Genomic DNA, 16,849 nt, shown 5'->3' on the forward strand with positions numbered 1-16,849 from the left:
TTCCCTTACTTCTCAATTCACATCTCATACATATTTTCTTTGAAACTGAAGTTTTATATCTTGTTCAAAAGGTAACATTCATAGTTATTATTTATAGTCATTAGAAAATATTTTTTAATCAACAATTTTTTATCAACAAGTGAGACAAATTCATTTGTGCTTAAATCTTTTTCTCTATTTATCTGTCAGAGGGTGGAACTTTTTTGATGAAGGTAACATATAAAATAATTCATCTTCCTCCATGTCATCCTTCCTCTCTACTTGGCCTTGGTGAGACTGCAGCTAGAGTACTGCATCCAGTTCTGGGTGCCGCACTTCAGGAAGGATGTGGACAAGCTTGAGAGAGTCCAAAGGAGGGCTACATGCATGATTAGAGGCCTAGAGACCAGGTCATACAAGGAGAGGCTAAAAAACTTGGGACTCTTCAGGCTGGAGAAGAGAAGCCTCAGAGGGGACTTGGTAGCAGCCTATAAGTATATGAAAGGTGTACATCAGGGCCTGGGGGAGCATCTGTTCACCAAGGCCCCCCAGGGGAGGCCAAGAAATAATGGACACAAGCTGATTGAGGATTGCTTGAAGCTAGAAGTAAAGAAAAACTTCTTTAAAGGTTGAGTACCAAGGATTTGGAACAGGCTCCCCCCAGAGGTGGTACAGTTATCCACCCTGGCGATCTTCAAAAAGTGTCTCTTGATGGGGTGATCTGATCCCAGCAGTCTTTCCTGCCCAAGTGCAGGGGGGCTGAACCCGATGATTTGTAAGGTCGCTTCCAGCCCCTAACATCTTTAAAAATATGAAACTATGAAACATTTTCACAGGCAAGCTAAGGAAGTATGGGCTGGATGAATGGACTGTAAGGTGGATAGAAAACTGGCTGGAGCATTGGGCTCAGAGAGTAGTAATCAATGGTTCAGTGTCTAGCTGGCAGCTGATATCAAGTGGAGTCAGGAGGGGTCAGTCCTGGGGCTGGTTTTGTTCAGTGTCTTCATCAATGATCTTGAAGATGGCATAGAGTGCACCCTCAGCAAGTTTGCAGATGACACCAAGCTGGGGGGAGTAGTAGATATGCTGGAGGGTAGGGCTAGGACTCAGAGTGACCGAGACAAATTGGAGGATTGGGTCAAAAGTAATCTCATGAGGTTCAAGAAGGAGCGGTGCAAAGTCCTGCACTGAGGACAGAACAATCCCATGCCACCGGTACAGGCTGGGGGCTGACGGGCTGGGCAGTAGTGTGGCAGGGCACTGAAGGTGCCTGCCACTTTAACAGTCTGAGCCAAGCTGCCAGCAGGTGCTTGATTGCGGCAGCCATTTTAGATCCCATGGCTGCCTTTATAATCAGATCAGTTTCCTGCTGGCAGGGCAGGCAGCAATATTGCCTGGTTGCAAGGCTTCATGTATCATCTTGGAGGTAAGGGAGGAGCTGTAGGGGATGGCTTGGAGGCTCCTGGTCCTGGGTATGACCTAAAACTGCACCCTGCTGGGAGTGGGTGGCCTGGTGGGGCTCTCAGTGGTGTGGGAGCCCCCAGGAAATGCCAGACCAGTGACCACCCTGGTGAAAGGCGAGTAGGGGCACCTTAACCCCAGTCCTCACCTTCAGGTGGGTTGAGAATAAGATCAGTAGCCAAGCACAATGACCTGCTGCTTAAAGCGGGCAGTGAGAGTCCCCGTGAGACCCTGGAGCACCAGTTGTGATGTGTGTGAGGGGAATATCATCAAAGGAGGAGTATAGGCCAGGAGAGCTTCTGGAAGCACCTGAGCCAGCTGGGGAGAGACCCTGCAGGGCCAGGCATGCTCCCAGCAGCACCTGACCTGGGAATGGGGAACCCCACTCCAGAAGTGCAGGCAGGAGGTGAAGACCCCACTGAGGGACTCAACTGGTCAATGTTGGGGCCAGGACCTGAGGGTCAAAAGGGCCAGGGGCCCACTGCAAGGGATGCCCACGATGAGTGCAGAAGCTCGGGGTCCCAACTGGGCCTGGGACAGGGTCAGGGCTTACGGAAGCTGAAGGTCCCCACGGTTGGGGACGACAGATAATGGGCAAAGGCGAGGGTTTAGCTAACTGCCTGAGATGCCATCTGCGAGGCTTGGGCCACGGTGTAGGGATGGAATGGAACCGTGAATAGCTCCCCCAATATTTGGGTGCAACAATGGGCAGCCTCCCGCCTTAGTTAACAATTTTATTAATTACCAACAAGGCATGGTGGGTGAGACAGGTGGGCGGCGTGCCCAGAGGCAGGTGGGGAGCTAGCTGCAGCTAGTGAGAGATGCCCACCTCGCCACAAGCAGCTGTGAAGAATAGGACCTGGGGGTTACAGTGGACAATAAGCTGAATATAAGCCAGCAGTATGCCCTAGTTGCCAAGAAGGGTAATGACATACTGGGTTGCATTGGTAGATGTGTTGCCTGTAGGTCTAGGGAAGTAATTTTATTTCTTTCTATTCAGCAGTGGTGGGGCCACATCTGGAGTACTGTGTTCAATTTTGGGCCTCCCACTATAGAAAGGATGTGGAGGGAGTCCAGTGGAGGGCAATGAAATGGTGAAGGAGCTGGGGCATATGACTTACGAGGAAAGACTGGGAGAACTGGGCTTATTTAGTCTAGAGAAGAGGAGACTTAATAACAGTCTTCAACTACCTGAAGTGGGGTTCGAAAAAGGATGGAGCTAGGCTATTTTCAGTGGTGGCAGATAATGGAACAAGGAGCGACGGTCTCAAGTTGCAGCAAGGGAAGTTGAGGTTAGATATTAGGAAGAATTTTCTCACTAGGAAGGTAGTAAAACACTGGAACAGGTTACCCAGAGGTGGTAGAAGCTGCATCCTTGGTGGGGAGGGTTCAAAACCCGGCTAGAAAAAGCTTTGGCTGGGATGATCTATTTGGGGCTGATCCTGCTCTGAGCAGGGGGTTGGACTAGATGACCTCCCGAGGTCCCTGCCAACCCTAATTTTCTATGATTCTGTGATCTGCCAGGGGCCTAAGTGTAATGCATGCAACATCTTACAGACAAGTGGAGATTGAGGGATTTTAACACCTTATGAAAAAGGTATGGGAGAAATGATGAAAACACAAAAACGCTACACGGAATTATTTTGTCTAAAATATGTTGCGGATAAAGGGGCCCAATTTTGATTTCAGTGGAGTGGGTCTTGACCCAAGGTTGAAAATGTCTACCCTGCGTATGTTATGTATTAGTGTAATCATCTTCCAGTGTTCCCAGTCTTCTAATCTTAGATCCCAGTCGTAGATCTGCTGTGTTTCAGAAGAACCAGTAGCACTCTGACTTAATTTTTCTGTTTTCTTTTTCTCAATGTCCATCTGAGAGCATCACTCCCCCATTGTGTTGTCCACTGATAAAAATGAAGATGCTGCAGTATAGAGAAGATAGAATATTTATCATAAATGAGAGCTGTTGGTAGATTCACTCTGATGATGATGAGGTGAAGAACTTGACGAAAAGAAAATGTAGGCAGATTACTCATTTCCAGTAATAATGGTGAGATGTAACTAGCTTAGTATATGTGTTTGGACTGAGTTATTTAGATAGCATGATTCTCTGTGTGTCTTTATAGTCACAGTTTAAATGTTAAGCAGCATATTTCTCTGATATTGCAGGCATAGTTAGGAATTATTCTTCTGCAGTTTTGCAAACTACTTCACAGAATAGTCAGATTATGGGGAAGGCACAGACCTGAACAAAGAGGTGTAATGGAGACAAATTCTGTTGTGCCTATTTTCTTCATTGGGAATAGGCACAGAAAGTAGTACTCCAAAGTTCAGGGTTTTTTTTATTTTTCCTGAATATTATCAATAAGAATGGAATGCTCTTATGAGGAAATATTTCCAGACATTGTTTTAGAGCCCTGCATTAAATGTATTGTGTTGCACAAGTAGAAGCAGGGAGAGCAATTCTGTCATGGGGAATTACAAGACATTCCAGCTCTTTGATGTTTAGGATGAGAATACTCTAACCAGCATCTCCTTTACAGTGAAAACCTACTTCATAGCCAGTAAGCATTGTGTATATCTGTTGCATAACTTACTTTTTCTTTGTCAGTTTTGTCCAGAGTGCAAATGGACTGCAGATGTCTTTGGCCTTTCTCTGACTTGTGCAACGAGGCTTTTATGCAATCTTTGATGTACTGACCAAAGACATACTGCTTCATACACAGAGACAACAGCTGTAAAATAATATCCTTTTAATTGCATGTACTATTAATACCACTTATACAGGTGTACTGATAGTTGGTACATCTTCTCACCTTCCTTTATTACCATCATCATTTGTTGATTTTTTTTTTTTTTTTGAACGTCATACAGAAAGTATCAATCGAGTGCACTTGCGCTATATGCAACCAAAGGATATACTGGAAATGTGCCTAAAGCCTGCAGTAACATCTAATGAGCTAGTGCTGCTGTCTCCCAGAACCAACTGCATCTCGAAATCCCTCTGATATGCTTTTTGGAAGGAAAATTTAATTAACAAAACTGCTGCTATAAAATAACCTCTATTTTGTTTGTATATTTTGCTCCAGGGCAAGGGTTCTCACTGTTCTTTCTTAAATATTTTAATAGCAAGTTTCAAGGGTGGTCATGTTAGACTGCTTTCCCTCCCTCTTTAATTACTGATCTGTATAAAGAGCAGGCTTTGGAGGCCCAGGCCTGAATCCCTTGCACATCCCAAACTTTCATTGAAGTTAAGGGATTGGTCTGAACATGAGGAAAGAAATTACAAAACAAGTTTATTCTTAGATCTGCCGTGACACACTAAAAGCTAAGTGCATGTATTACCTCCCCCAAAGGTGTTTATAAAACTAGCATTATGCTATTTATAAGAAGAGTTTAGTTCTACCTTCTCTTTTCATAAATAGCTTTTTACCAAAAAAAAGCTGAAAATTATAAGGAAAGAAAAATACTTCAAAACATTTTTATATTAAGCAACAACAATAATAGTTTTAGGCTAAACTGATTCCTCCATTTAAAGAGGAAACTTTCTACAGTCTTATGCCATTCTTGAGAAATACTCTAGATTTCTTCTTTGATTTTGGTAAATTTACCAGAATTATTCCTTTAATTTTCTTACATTGCAGGGAAAGCATGTTGTTGCAAGTCTTGAACTTCTAGTCTGTTCAGACTGTTGCCATTTCTTATTATTTAATACTTCCAAGACTTCCAACAGAGCAACCAAACACTTTCCAGTCTTGACTTGACCTCGGAAACAGTTAGACAATTAGAGAAACAAAACAGAGAGGATCTGATTTGTTTAATAAACATTTAATAACTTTATACTAACTACTACTACTACTACTAATCACTAATAATAATATTCCTTTCCTTGCAGTGACAGAACCTTGACAGTGCTGTCATTCCCCTACTTTATCTGTGGCAAGCTAGGGCACTTTTGATACTTTGAGCATTGTCTTTGGTGGCTGTTTATGAAATTTTTTAAGAGTAGGTTGTAGGTCTTGCTGAAGTATGAATTAATACAACCATAAATCAGTGTGTAAACAAATCACACAGAGGCCCTGCTAGCTGTATGAACCCAAGCAGACTCCTGTGAATACAAAACTAGGCATGTGGATGTCATAACCCAAAGGTATGATTTTGTGTGTGCTTCGGCACTAGAATTATCCCTGCCAAATTGCAGCTTCATTGCATGGTAGAGTTTTCTGCTGCAGAGGAGAACCCCGGTGCAAGGAAGAGTTTCCCGCCTATTTGCAGCTTCCTTTGCAGAGTGCATTGCTCAAGTTGCAAGAGAAATGCACGGTGCAAAGGAGTTCCCGCCACCCGCATGCAAATTTGTGTCCTGCTATTGGCTAGTTCTAAATTATTCCCACGTGGCGGCTAACGATTGGCCTGTTAGCCGTATAAGAGGCTTGAGCGGTTTCCGCCCAAGCCGAAGAGGACTCCACATCCATCTCGTGGGGACTCTGGGTACACGGCAGGGTAACAGAAACCCTGTGTGAGATTCAGAGGAGTTTGGCGACCTGATCCATCGCCCACCTCTTCCCGTTTTCGAGCGATAAGTTAATAAGACGTATCTACGAAGTTCCTATTTTGGTGGCGTGCTTGTCCACAGCATCCGGAGCTCTGTTTCCGTGGAGCCTAGCAAACTCCATGTGATCGTTCGTGTTGTTTTTGTCTGTAACCGCAACTCAAACAAGTTTTCCAGCCTGCACCGCAACCATCTCCGGTGTAAGTAAACAATCTTTAAATCTACTGCTACGAGTCTGCGCCTAATTCTAGCTTGACGTGCCCTCTCTCCGACCCCGCGTGCCCGGGCTGCTGGCCACAGCCCGCGTGCAGCACAAAAAAGGGCCCGGCTCGCGCCCGGCCCGCACAGTGGAAATGCTGGAAAAGGACCTTGTTAATTTTTAGAGATGCCTCCAAGACCAACAGATAGAGAATCCATTGGTAAGATCAGGAGAGAACACCAAAATAAAGATTAGAGGGACCTGGCAAATGGGTTTTCCTATCTGGTGTGAAGGGTGCACTAATTGGTAAGAATTAGGATGTGGATGATGCCACTTAAAATATTTTAGCAACTGGTGAGAACTAGGAAGTATATGCTGTAAACATGAAGTTATTCTGATGGGTGTATAAAAAAAGACCTGGGAACTCTTAACCCTTCAAGCCCAGTATAAAGTATTATGTGGGTTATGTATATGCCTATACCATGCCTGCAAATGAGCTGACTAGCACCATGGACCAGATGGTAATGGATGTTAGTATCTAGGCTTATTTATAGACAACAAACCTGGCCAAGCTTTTTGTCACTAAGAATTGAAGTCGGCTGTCTCTTTCTTGTAACAATTAGGTGATTAGGAGATCAGCATCACCAATGGTATCCTGACAGCATGCACATAAACCATTCAAATTGAGGAATAATAAGTAATTTATATGAACCTGATCTTAGTTTGGGCTTCTTCCTGTTCATGGATTGTTTATGAATAATGTTACTCAATGACTATTTAATGTAAAATACATAAACATCTCAGGGAACAGGGATTAGACTCCAGGGTTTCCTTCCCTCCAGGATGGAGTTCTTCTCACTAGATGGTAGTTGGGCTCCATTTTGCCTGATTTCCTTTTGACCTCTATGAGGACTCTTGCATTCCTTTCCACTAAGTGTCCCAACTTTAATAGGAGGCATGGAGAAGCTCTGCCTAGCCTAGTGGTGAGTGAAATTCTTGGGAGGTATATCTGTGAGTTCAATTCACTCATGGCTAAGGAGGGCCTAGAAGCCAGGTCTCCCTCTTCTTGGCAAGTACCTTAGTCACTAGGCTGTTGGGCCAAAGGTAGGTAGGCCCTTTTCCTCCTCCATCCATCCCTGTGACAAACAGCTTGGCATGGTGTGTTCTTTATTTTTATTTTTAATTTAAGGAAAGTGGAATTTATGCATTGCCCAGATTAAATTAGATTGCAAGAAGTGCATAAAGAGTGTCAGGAGTTTTGTGGCTCCTGTGATCTTATTCCACCTGGCACATTCAGTGACCTGGATGTCTAAAACCCAAGTAAATGACATTTGGACACTTAGAGGCAGTGGATGATCTAAGCTGTTCTTTTTGTTTAACAACCTTTTAAAAAGGATTCTTATCCAGTGAAGACCCTGAGGAGTAGGAATATCTTTGAACATTTACTGACATAACAGGTGGAGCTTAGTGATTGATTATACTATTGCAAATGGCTTCCTATGAGAGGGATATGCTGGAGGTGTGGGTTAAAAATGATCAGGAGAGAGTTAACAAAGTTTTAAGCAGGGAGGAGTCCTCTTCTACTATGAAAGGCTGAAGAAGATTCTCCTGCTGTGATACCTGAAAAGAAAATTCAGACGAATACCCAGAGAAAATTACTCCCTGATGTTGAAAGGCATTATGCATTCAAAGTATGTGTAACAGTTGGGAAGTGTCCAGTATTGATCATTGTTGACTTTATCATCATAATACTTCTACTTGAGGTTTCTAGGTATTTTAAAAAATATATTTTTATTCTAATTGTTGAAATTCAGGACTTAAAATTTACTTGAAGGGAAGCAAGGAAGAGGAACCAAACTTGAATCGAAGAAAATTTTCATATTTACATAGTCAATTTATTTTTGAAACGTTCAAGTGAAGGAGAGAAAAAGACTTATATAGTCAATATACCAGTCTAAACACAAAGCAGTTTGGTGTCCTATCAGTTTGTTTTTTTTGGGTGGGGTGGGGGGGGGGTTGGGAAGCAAAGGGCTTGGTCAGTTTTCTCAAGCATGCAGCCCACGAGGGGTTAAGTTTCAGAGTCCCCCAGCTGCCATTCTTCACCATTGCTCTGGCTGCAACATCAATTGGACTCTTTGGGCTTTTGTTGACTACCCTTGCTTGAGGGGGTGAGGCAGTGCAATACAGTACAGAAAGGGGAGTTGAGGGTGAGCCTTTGGCTGGGTGGGTACCTGGTACAGCATGTGTGGAGGGGCCATAGCTTGTCTTAATACAAGTTACACAGGGCATATAACCCCTGGCTGCTTCATTGGACAGCCTTGACCTCAAGAATCAATCTAGAATTTACTTTTGCTCCTTCATCCCTACTCAGAGCAGTAATTTGCTGGTATGTGCAGAGTACTTAACTGTACTGGCACTGTGTAGTACAGGGTGGGCAAAATACAGCCTGTGGGCTGAATCTGGCCTGCCAGGCACGTTCTTTCAGCCTGTGGACACCCACCAATGGATTGTACCCCACTCAGACCTTCTGCCCATGAGGGTGGGAGTTAGGTTCCCACTATACAACCCCCCCTGCCAACATACCCTATTGCACCTCACTCCCACCCTCATGGGCAGAAGGACCTAGCTTGGCCAGCGTGCAGTTTCCAGGCCTTCTTGGCATCAGCGGCATCCTGCTCACTCCTGGCAGCAGATAGGGAAGTGGTGGGGGCAGGGGTGGCAGGGGTGCTGCAGTTGGGTGGGAGCGTGGGGCTGGGGCTGGCGGCAGTGCAGAGATTGGGTGGGTAGGATGTGGGTGTGAGGGAAGGTGGGGAGGCATAGGGACCCCCCCATACTTCCCTAATGGTGCACAGCCCCTGCAGGTGTTGGCAGCAGCAGCAGGCGGGGGCACTTGGGGCAGTGGTGCCTGGCAGCATGTAGCTCCACCCAGCACTGAATGTTGTGGCAAGCACAGCCCAGCTGACCTGCCTCTATTGGTGGGGCTCCCTGCCGTATGTGTGCAACTCAGATGCCACTGGAGGGAAGCTCCATGCGCTGGTCCCAGGACTCCACTGGAAGTGGAGGGGAGACCCGGCCCCTGCTTCCCTGTGGAGTCCCGGGACCTGTGCAACAGGAAGCACAGAAGGCAGATGACTGTAGAGTGTGGAGCTTCCCTCTGATGGTGCACGAGTGCGGGAGTTGCATGTGCATGGTGGGGAGCCCTGGTGATAGAGGTGGGATGGCCAGGCTGTGCTCCTTGCCTCGATGTGCAACGCTGGCTGAAGCTGCACATTGCTGGGCATGAGCACCAAGAATATTCCCACCTGTTGCTGTTACTGCTACTGCTACTGCTGCCTATGGGGGCTGTACGCTGTTGGGGGAAGAGTCCACAAACCCCACCACCCTCCCTCACATCCCACAAGTGCCACACACCCACTCCCTATCCTCACAACCCCCCCACATATACACCCTCCCAACTTACCCTATTGCCCCCCACACACAGCCACAACCCCCTCATACACTCCCACACCCCATCATACACACAAACCGACACCCTACCATATACACAAATATACAAGAGTAAGAGTTTATTTTTGAGTTATTATGCAATCACCTCTATATACAGTATGCAAACACAAATCATGACAAAAATATTGTGTCATAATAAATAAAATGAAAATATTTTATAGTAGGTGCTTGACTTCACTGTATGATTCGTTTTTTTTCTGGTTCTAAGATGGCAAACCCCCCCCCCCAAAGGAGTATTTCTGGAGGACAAAGGGAGGGATTTCTGGTGGCAAAGGTCAGGGGTTGGGGGTGGGACTTCTGGTCTCAAGATGGCAATCAGGGGGCAGGGCAACTGCCAAGAGGTGGGACTACCAATCCGGCCCTCTAAAGCTCACCAAACCTCATTAAGCAGCCTGAAATAATTGCCTGCCCCTAGTGTAGTATATCAGCATGGTGAGTGTTGATGTAGTTTATACTGGTGACATGCTGTAAGACAACATATTACAGCAGTTACCCCGGGCGACTGGCCTTCTCTCTGATTTAGCTTCTGGTGTACTTTATATTGATGTGCAAAAACAAACCTTCACTATTGTTTATGTGTCATGTGTCCAGGCCCTTAGGCTAGGAACAGACATTGGACTTTTTCCGGTTTAGGTGGTCAAAAAATGGTAACAAAACAGAAGTTCGAGGCACATAGACTGGTTTCAAAATGGTAGATAAGTCTGATCCTATATGGATCCGGGTTTATTTGAGTTAGGTTGGACTGTTGCATCAAACATCAGTGCCGGGCCCAATTGTGAATCAAGGTAGGTAACTCTCCACTGGTATCCCTGTTGCCTGTGCAGCCCCCATGAGACCCCCTTGCAGGGAGATGTGGTTTGGCTGCTCCTAGCTGGGCCACCCCAACTCCAGCTGTTAGGCAGGTAGGACAGAGGCAGGGGAGAGTGGCACTTGTGAGCTGCTGGGGGGATGTGGTGTCATTGATGTATTCTGCATTCCCGTCTGGGTTGGGAGACAGTATCCCTGCTCTGTCCTGAGCCCCAGGACCCTGTGCTGCAGTGGCTCTGGGAAGGGTTTTGAGGAGTCTCCCTGCCAGCCAGTACGGGAGAGGGGAAATCATGCCCCTGTGGCTGCAGTGCCTGGAAAGGGGCGCTTCTAGTGCAGGAGCAGAGGCAAAGGATGTGGGACGGGATGGAGCAGCGGGTCCTTGTGCTGGGCTGAGCTGCAAGCAGCCGCTGCTCTGCCCCTGTTCCTGCACTAGAATCACCCCTGCCTGGTGAGAGAAGGGGGAACAACCATGTCCCTGTGAGTGCAGTGCCTTGCAGGGGGCGATTCTAGTGTGGGAAGAGGGGTGGTGGAGGGGCTACTGCCAGTTTAACCTGTCAGAGGGACCCAGTGTCCCCCATCCCCCATCTCAGTGCTAGAATCACACCCCACCAGCCTCTGCGGCCATGCAGGCATGGCTGGTGCCCCCCCCCCGGGTGCTAGAATCCCCCCCCCCCAGCCTCTGCGGCCATGCAGGCATGGCTGCTCCCCTCCCCATGGACTGGAGCCCTGCAGCTGCATGGGAGGTAGTGCTGGCTGAGGTGGGGAGAAATCCTTTGAGCCCTTTCTGGAGCCACGGCAGTGCAGGGTCCCAGGGCTCAGTGCAGGGCAGGGATATTCTGTGCCCCCCGACCTAGTCAGGCATGTGGGGTGCACCATTGGCATGGCATCCCCTCAGCAGCTTGCAAGCCCTTTCTCTATTTTGCCTTGGGTGGACCCCCCACCCCAGACAAAGCCCAGGGCCCCAATGCTGCTGGGTGGGATGAGATCACTTCCCTCTGTTGCCTGCAAGCCGCTGCCAGCTGTCTGATGGATGACAGAGCAGTGAAGGGGAAGCGTGTACCTGACAGCCAGTGAGGTGTGGCACAGCTGCTTAGCTATGCCCAGGTGCCCTCTAGTGCATGTGAAAGAACCACCTGCCCACCCTGGCTTTGGCCAGTGCAGCCATCTTCTTGCCTCCCCCAGTTGAAGAGTGAATGTGAGTTCCACCTGCAAAATGTCTAATCTATGCAGTTTAGAGAAACCTGCGTAGATTGGATCGATTCTGCCTCGGGCTTTTTTGACTGTCTTTACGTAGCCTTAGAAAATTCCTCACGTGGCATTACATGTTTTTTGGATATTGCCGCTACTCACTCCTCCCTTAGGCTTTAATAGGGGGAAATCCTAGTTCTTACTAAGTAACGAGTACACGTGGAATCATTATTTGCTTCTCAAATTTTCCTCTTGTGTGTTTTGCTGATGTGGACGTCAATGCTTCTGGTACAATAGCACCGCTAGTACTGTTTTCTCTTTTTCTTCGGTTCAGTGTTATGGATGGCAAGCCTGGTCATGTGCCCTATTATGCTGACTTTGAAATAGAGCAATATTTTCTCAGATGAGGTTGCCTAACAGAACAACATATGATATGTCTGTTTACTTGTATATCAAGGTAAGAAGAAAATGGGAGATTTTTGCTATTGGAATTTCACTTCTCTATCTTTTTATTTTGTTATGGCTAAAAGTTACTGAAGCAAACATTGCTGAATGCACTCTATGATACCAGATCAATAATGCGTATAGTGCATTGAGCCAAAGAAGCTCAATATTATGTTGCTGGTTTTCCCTCTTGCTGTTCAGTCAACAAAAGACGAGAAATAATAGGAAAAAAAATCACTTCCATTCCTATACCACACACACTTGCACATGAACCTGTCATTAACTCCTTAAGTCAGCAAACCATTTTAGTTTTGCAGCTGCCATACCTGTATAAATGTGTTTCAGTGCCATTTTGGTAATGGATCAGAATTTGTGTTCATAAATCTTGCTGATAAGATGATTTCCTGGTAAAAGCTGATTCTGTAGATGACCTCTTTTGTGTTTTTCCTTTGTATTTTACCTTCCATGTAGTGGAATGTACCATAACATCTGCCCAAGCAAAATATTTGCACTTGAAACAGTTATTTTTCCTTTACTGTTTCTCTTAGTGTATATTGTTTGGAGAAGCTGTGGTTGAATTCTTCTTATGGGTACTGGGCACACTGATGTAGTCAGTCTGGAAACAGAGGGCTGGCTTTTATGGTGGACTGTTCCCTCAATGGCATTATCTTGCATTTGTTTAATCAATCATCTCTGGAGAATATTCAGATTCTACTGAGATGGATTAGGAGCAATAACATTTGTAGTCATTAAAAATATTGGCAATGATTTTTTATAGCTTCAGTTGTCAGAAAATAATTTACTGCAGCAGCAAGGTGTAAATATAATGACTATATTACTTATATAAAAATACCATCCATTTTATTTTTTCCCCTCTAGCCTGAACGTTATCCTACACTAGGTCAGCTAAAAGTTTCAAATTATATTACTCACTCTTTAGCCTATAGATTGTTATTTTTAATGCATCTCTGGTCTCCTAAAAAAACATACATTTTAGTATATATTTTTGAAGAGCACTACTCTAATGTATGGGCCTGCATTTATTTATTTTTTATTCTGTGATTCCTAATGGTAAACTATCTGTGTTTACACTGTGGAAGCACTTAAAGTGTTGAATGCCCTATTAGTAATTTGGTTGAACAAAGCATTAGGAAATTTTTGTTCAGGGCAAGGCTGTCCAACTGGCAGCCCATTGGACTCAGTAATATGGCTGCTGGAGTCTCTATGTTGGCACAGTTCTGGAATTCAAGGGGTAAATGCTGCTGTTATTTGCTTTCTGTGATCCCTTGCCAACTGAATTTGGGATCTTTGGTTGCCATTGGCAACTAAAATCAGTGGCAGGAGAATAAAAAGTGCAAGCAGCGGCAGTGTTCACCCCACGGGTTCAAGAGCTAAGCCAACATAACAAACCAGCAAGCCACTGCCCCTGGTTGCCAACTGTCAGTAAAAAAATCCAGCTAAAAAGGCTATTAGTAAACTCTGTAAAAAAATTAGTGTCAGTAAAAACACTAAGCAGCCACAGCTTGACTGAAGCTCTGACAGATGGAGCGCAGCAGTGCCAACGGGTGTCCAAGTAGGTGCTCAGCACCCTGCAGAAAGCATTTTCTCATGCGTGTCCTATTGCTGCTGTGATCCAGGGTGTCTGTAATACTGGTGGGTCTGTATTCAACTTTTATAATTTTACTATTGCTGATATTAAAACCCTAAATTTGAACCCAGTCCTTTTAACTGGGACCTGGTAACAGGGCAGGGACTGGCAAAAGAGTTATATTTACATGATGTAAAACATATATCAGTAAAAAAAGTTTGGCTGTCAGTAAAAAAGCTTCCAGATTGTCAGTAAATATATATTTTTTGGGTTTCCAAGAACTCCTAGTTTAGGTAATAATCCTTCACAGTCAGGAAGAGGGATGGAGGATACTTTATTCAACTTCCTGGGTAAATGCTTCAGAGAACCTGCTACATGGAGACTTCTAATACAACTTGCTAAACAACAAGGAGTCAGGCAAATCCTTTAGAATCTGAGTTTTGGATGTTTGTCCAAACTGAACTGAGAATTCAGTCCACCCTCCTCCTCTACCACCCTCCACAATTAGGTTGACTTGTGTGCATAAATAGATTGTCTCCTTGTTCTCTGGCATTGACCAAAACAGGTAACTACACCAACCAAGTTTACACTGCCTTTGGCCCATGTAAATCAAACTCAGTCTAGTGGAAAGTGTACACTGCAGCATGGAGTACAACTTATTTTTCCTTGTTTAGAGAAACTGTCATAACAATCCTTTGGAGTTTTATCTAAACTTCTTAAGAGTGGGGATAAAACCAACCACTGATGTGACCTATTTCAGTTAATTTGATGGCTTATTGTGGTCTCATCCCTGCGTAAGATTATTTTGAGCATGCTCACTTACCAGATGCTTGAATGTTCCTTTGTTGTTACTGTTTGTGAGATTATATCTTTTGAGAGAACATTTAGATGGCACTGTGTCTGCCTGCTGGGAAAAGCTTTTCAGCTCTTGTCTATTGATCTTATGATTTTGTTGCAAGGGGGAACGAAACATTGAGCATGTTTATATCCACAGAAGTAGAGAGAAGTCTGCCTCTCTCCCACCCCTTTCCTAAGATGTCAGATCTTGAAGGAAAGCAACACAGAAAAGGAACAAATTTATTCTCAGAGCTTGGAGGACCATGAATTATTTATTCTTCAAAATCTTCTATCTTTTCATGAAAGGAAGTCTTGTTATTAAAACTGAGTGTTTCTTTTTCTGCCTATCAATAACAAAAAGATCAGAATGGACTGGTTATTGAGATGTATTCTTCCTTAGAGAACTGGACTCTTATAGATGGCTGGCACTAAGGAGATATTTCTAAACTAACAACTAGTTAGAGCTGACACAGTAAAATGAGACAGGGCTCTGTCAGAGAGCTCTTCAAGGGCCACTAGATGAAAAAAAGAACCATTGAGAGGTTGACACATTGCCACTTAATTATAAATTAATATATGTTTTTATAAATAATGGCTAGGAACGATTTCCTATGTTGGTGGATGTGTGTAACATCCTTTTTATCATATTTATCCTCATCCAAGATGACTCTGAATTTAAGATAAACCCCGAATAATTAGATTCTTGACATGGAAAATGTATAAATTGGTTATAATTTTTCATGTCTAGAATCTAAATATTGTGGGGGGGGGGCGTAATTTAAATTTGTCCTCCCCACCACTGCAGCTGGGAAGGTAGCGGCAGGGAGGCAGATGGTGTGGGGCCAGGAGTAGGAGAGCCACTAGGTAGGTAGGCAGTGGGGTGGCAGGTGGTGGTGGGGGCAGTGGAGGTCAGGCAGTGGGTAGTCAAGCAGCCTATCCTCTGTTCCTTGTCCCCACATCTTGCCCCTTGCAACCTATAGCCCCTACCACTTGCCCCCCTGCTGCTTTCCCCCTCCCCTACCCCGGCCTGTGTGCTCCAGGCCTTACCACCCAACAACTTGTCTCCCGCTCATGCCTGTACCTCCTGGCATCTTCCTCCTCCATTCCTGCCCCCTCTGGCTTCCCCCCATTCCTGCTACTTTCCTTTTGGCACTGGCTCCAGCAAGCCTGAGGCCCGAGTCAAGCCTGGGACATACAGCATGGGGTTCTTCCAGCCTCAGCCCAGCCTGGTGGCAGTTTTTGCATTGGCAACAGCTCCAGCTGGGCCCTGGAGCAAAAGCCCAGGCCAGAGCTGCTACCACTGCTATTGCTGCTACCAGACTGGGCTGGGCCTGGAGCAACCCTGTGTTTTGTGCCCTGGACTGGAGTAGTTCCAGAGCTCTGCTGGAGCCAGTGGGGAGGTGGTGGCAGCAGCAGGTGTGGAAGGTTGTGGCGGGGGGATGGACAGGGGGACAGAGATCTTGGGGGAAGATGGGGGGTGGGTGTGCCAAAGCAGTAGCCATAGTCCCTATCCTAGATCAGTCCTGGAGTTTAAGTTGCTGCAGCCACCCACCCCACTTGCAGCCTTGCACTTGAATCCAAGATGAGGGCTTTTTTCCTCCATGTTAAATGGAGTGGGGGTGGAGAACCTTGTCTTGGATTCCAGTAAATATGATATTTCCTTCCATTTGTCATATTCTTATGTACATTCATGCCTATATCTTAGTATATTTAAAAATCAACTTTTCTCCCCTGGGGTACAATTACCATGTTCCTTATCTCTTATTAATTTTACTTGGGACTACAAACTGGAGAATTTTTTTTCTTGTTAGCAGCATGTCCTAGAGGCTCAGAAGGTACAAAGGTTTTAGTGAGTGCATCCACATTGGGCGCATCTACATGTGTGCTTTTCAGCAGACCAGACTAATTAACCCTGTAGTAAAGTGTTACCATCTACTTGTGTGCTGGTATTAGGGCACAGGAAATTATTTAACTCTGCTGTAAGATAGTGCTGTTGGGGACAGTACTATCTTACAGTGGAGTACTTGCTTGCACTGAATCACACATATAGACAGAGACAGCGGATAGCTGGGGAATGAGGGTGCTAAATAGGGCTGTGCAAAATGGCTATGTTTCATTTTGATTTCAGATTCGGCCATTTCAGAGGACAGTGATTTGTTTTGGTGTTTCGAATCACTGCTCCATTTCAATTCGGCTGAATCTGTTGCAGAGTTTTGACGGTGTTTCGGAGATTTGAATCGGCCGGGGACAGGCAGGCACAGCTGGGCGGCTGCAGGTTCTCCTGTGGCTCCTC

The 16,849-nt window shown here is 45.4% G+C and overlaps 1 long non-coding RNA gene across 1 annotated transcript in view; it reads left to right on the plus strand.

Moving 5' to 3' along the window:
• The first annotated feature begins 1,331 nt into the window (after positions 1–1,331).
• Positions 1,332–16,849, plus strand: part of LOC112548252 — a 33,866-nt gene continuing 18,348 nt past the window's right edge. Inside the window, exon 1 of the long non-coding RNA XR_003092076.1 lies at positions 1,332–1,405. This is a non-coding gene — a long non-coding RNA (uncharacterized LOC112548252). The remainder of the gene's footprint in view (positions 1,406–16,849) is intronic.

This window comes from Alligator sinensis, unplaced genomic scaffold, assembly GCF_000455745.1.
Source record: "Alligator sinensis unplaced genomic scaffold, ASM45574v1 scaffold834_1, whole genome shotgun sequence".
NCBI classification, from domain to species: Eukaryota; Metazoa; Chordata; order Crocodylia; family Alligatoridae; genus Alligator; species Alligator sinensis.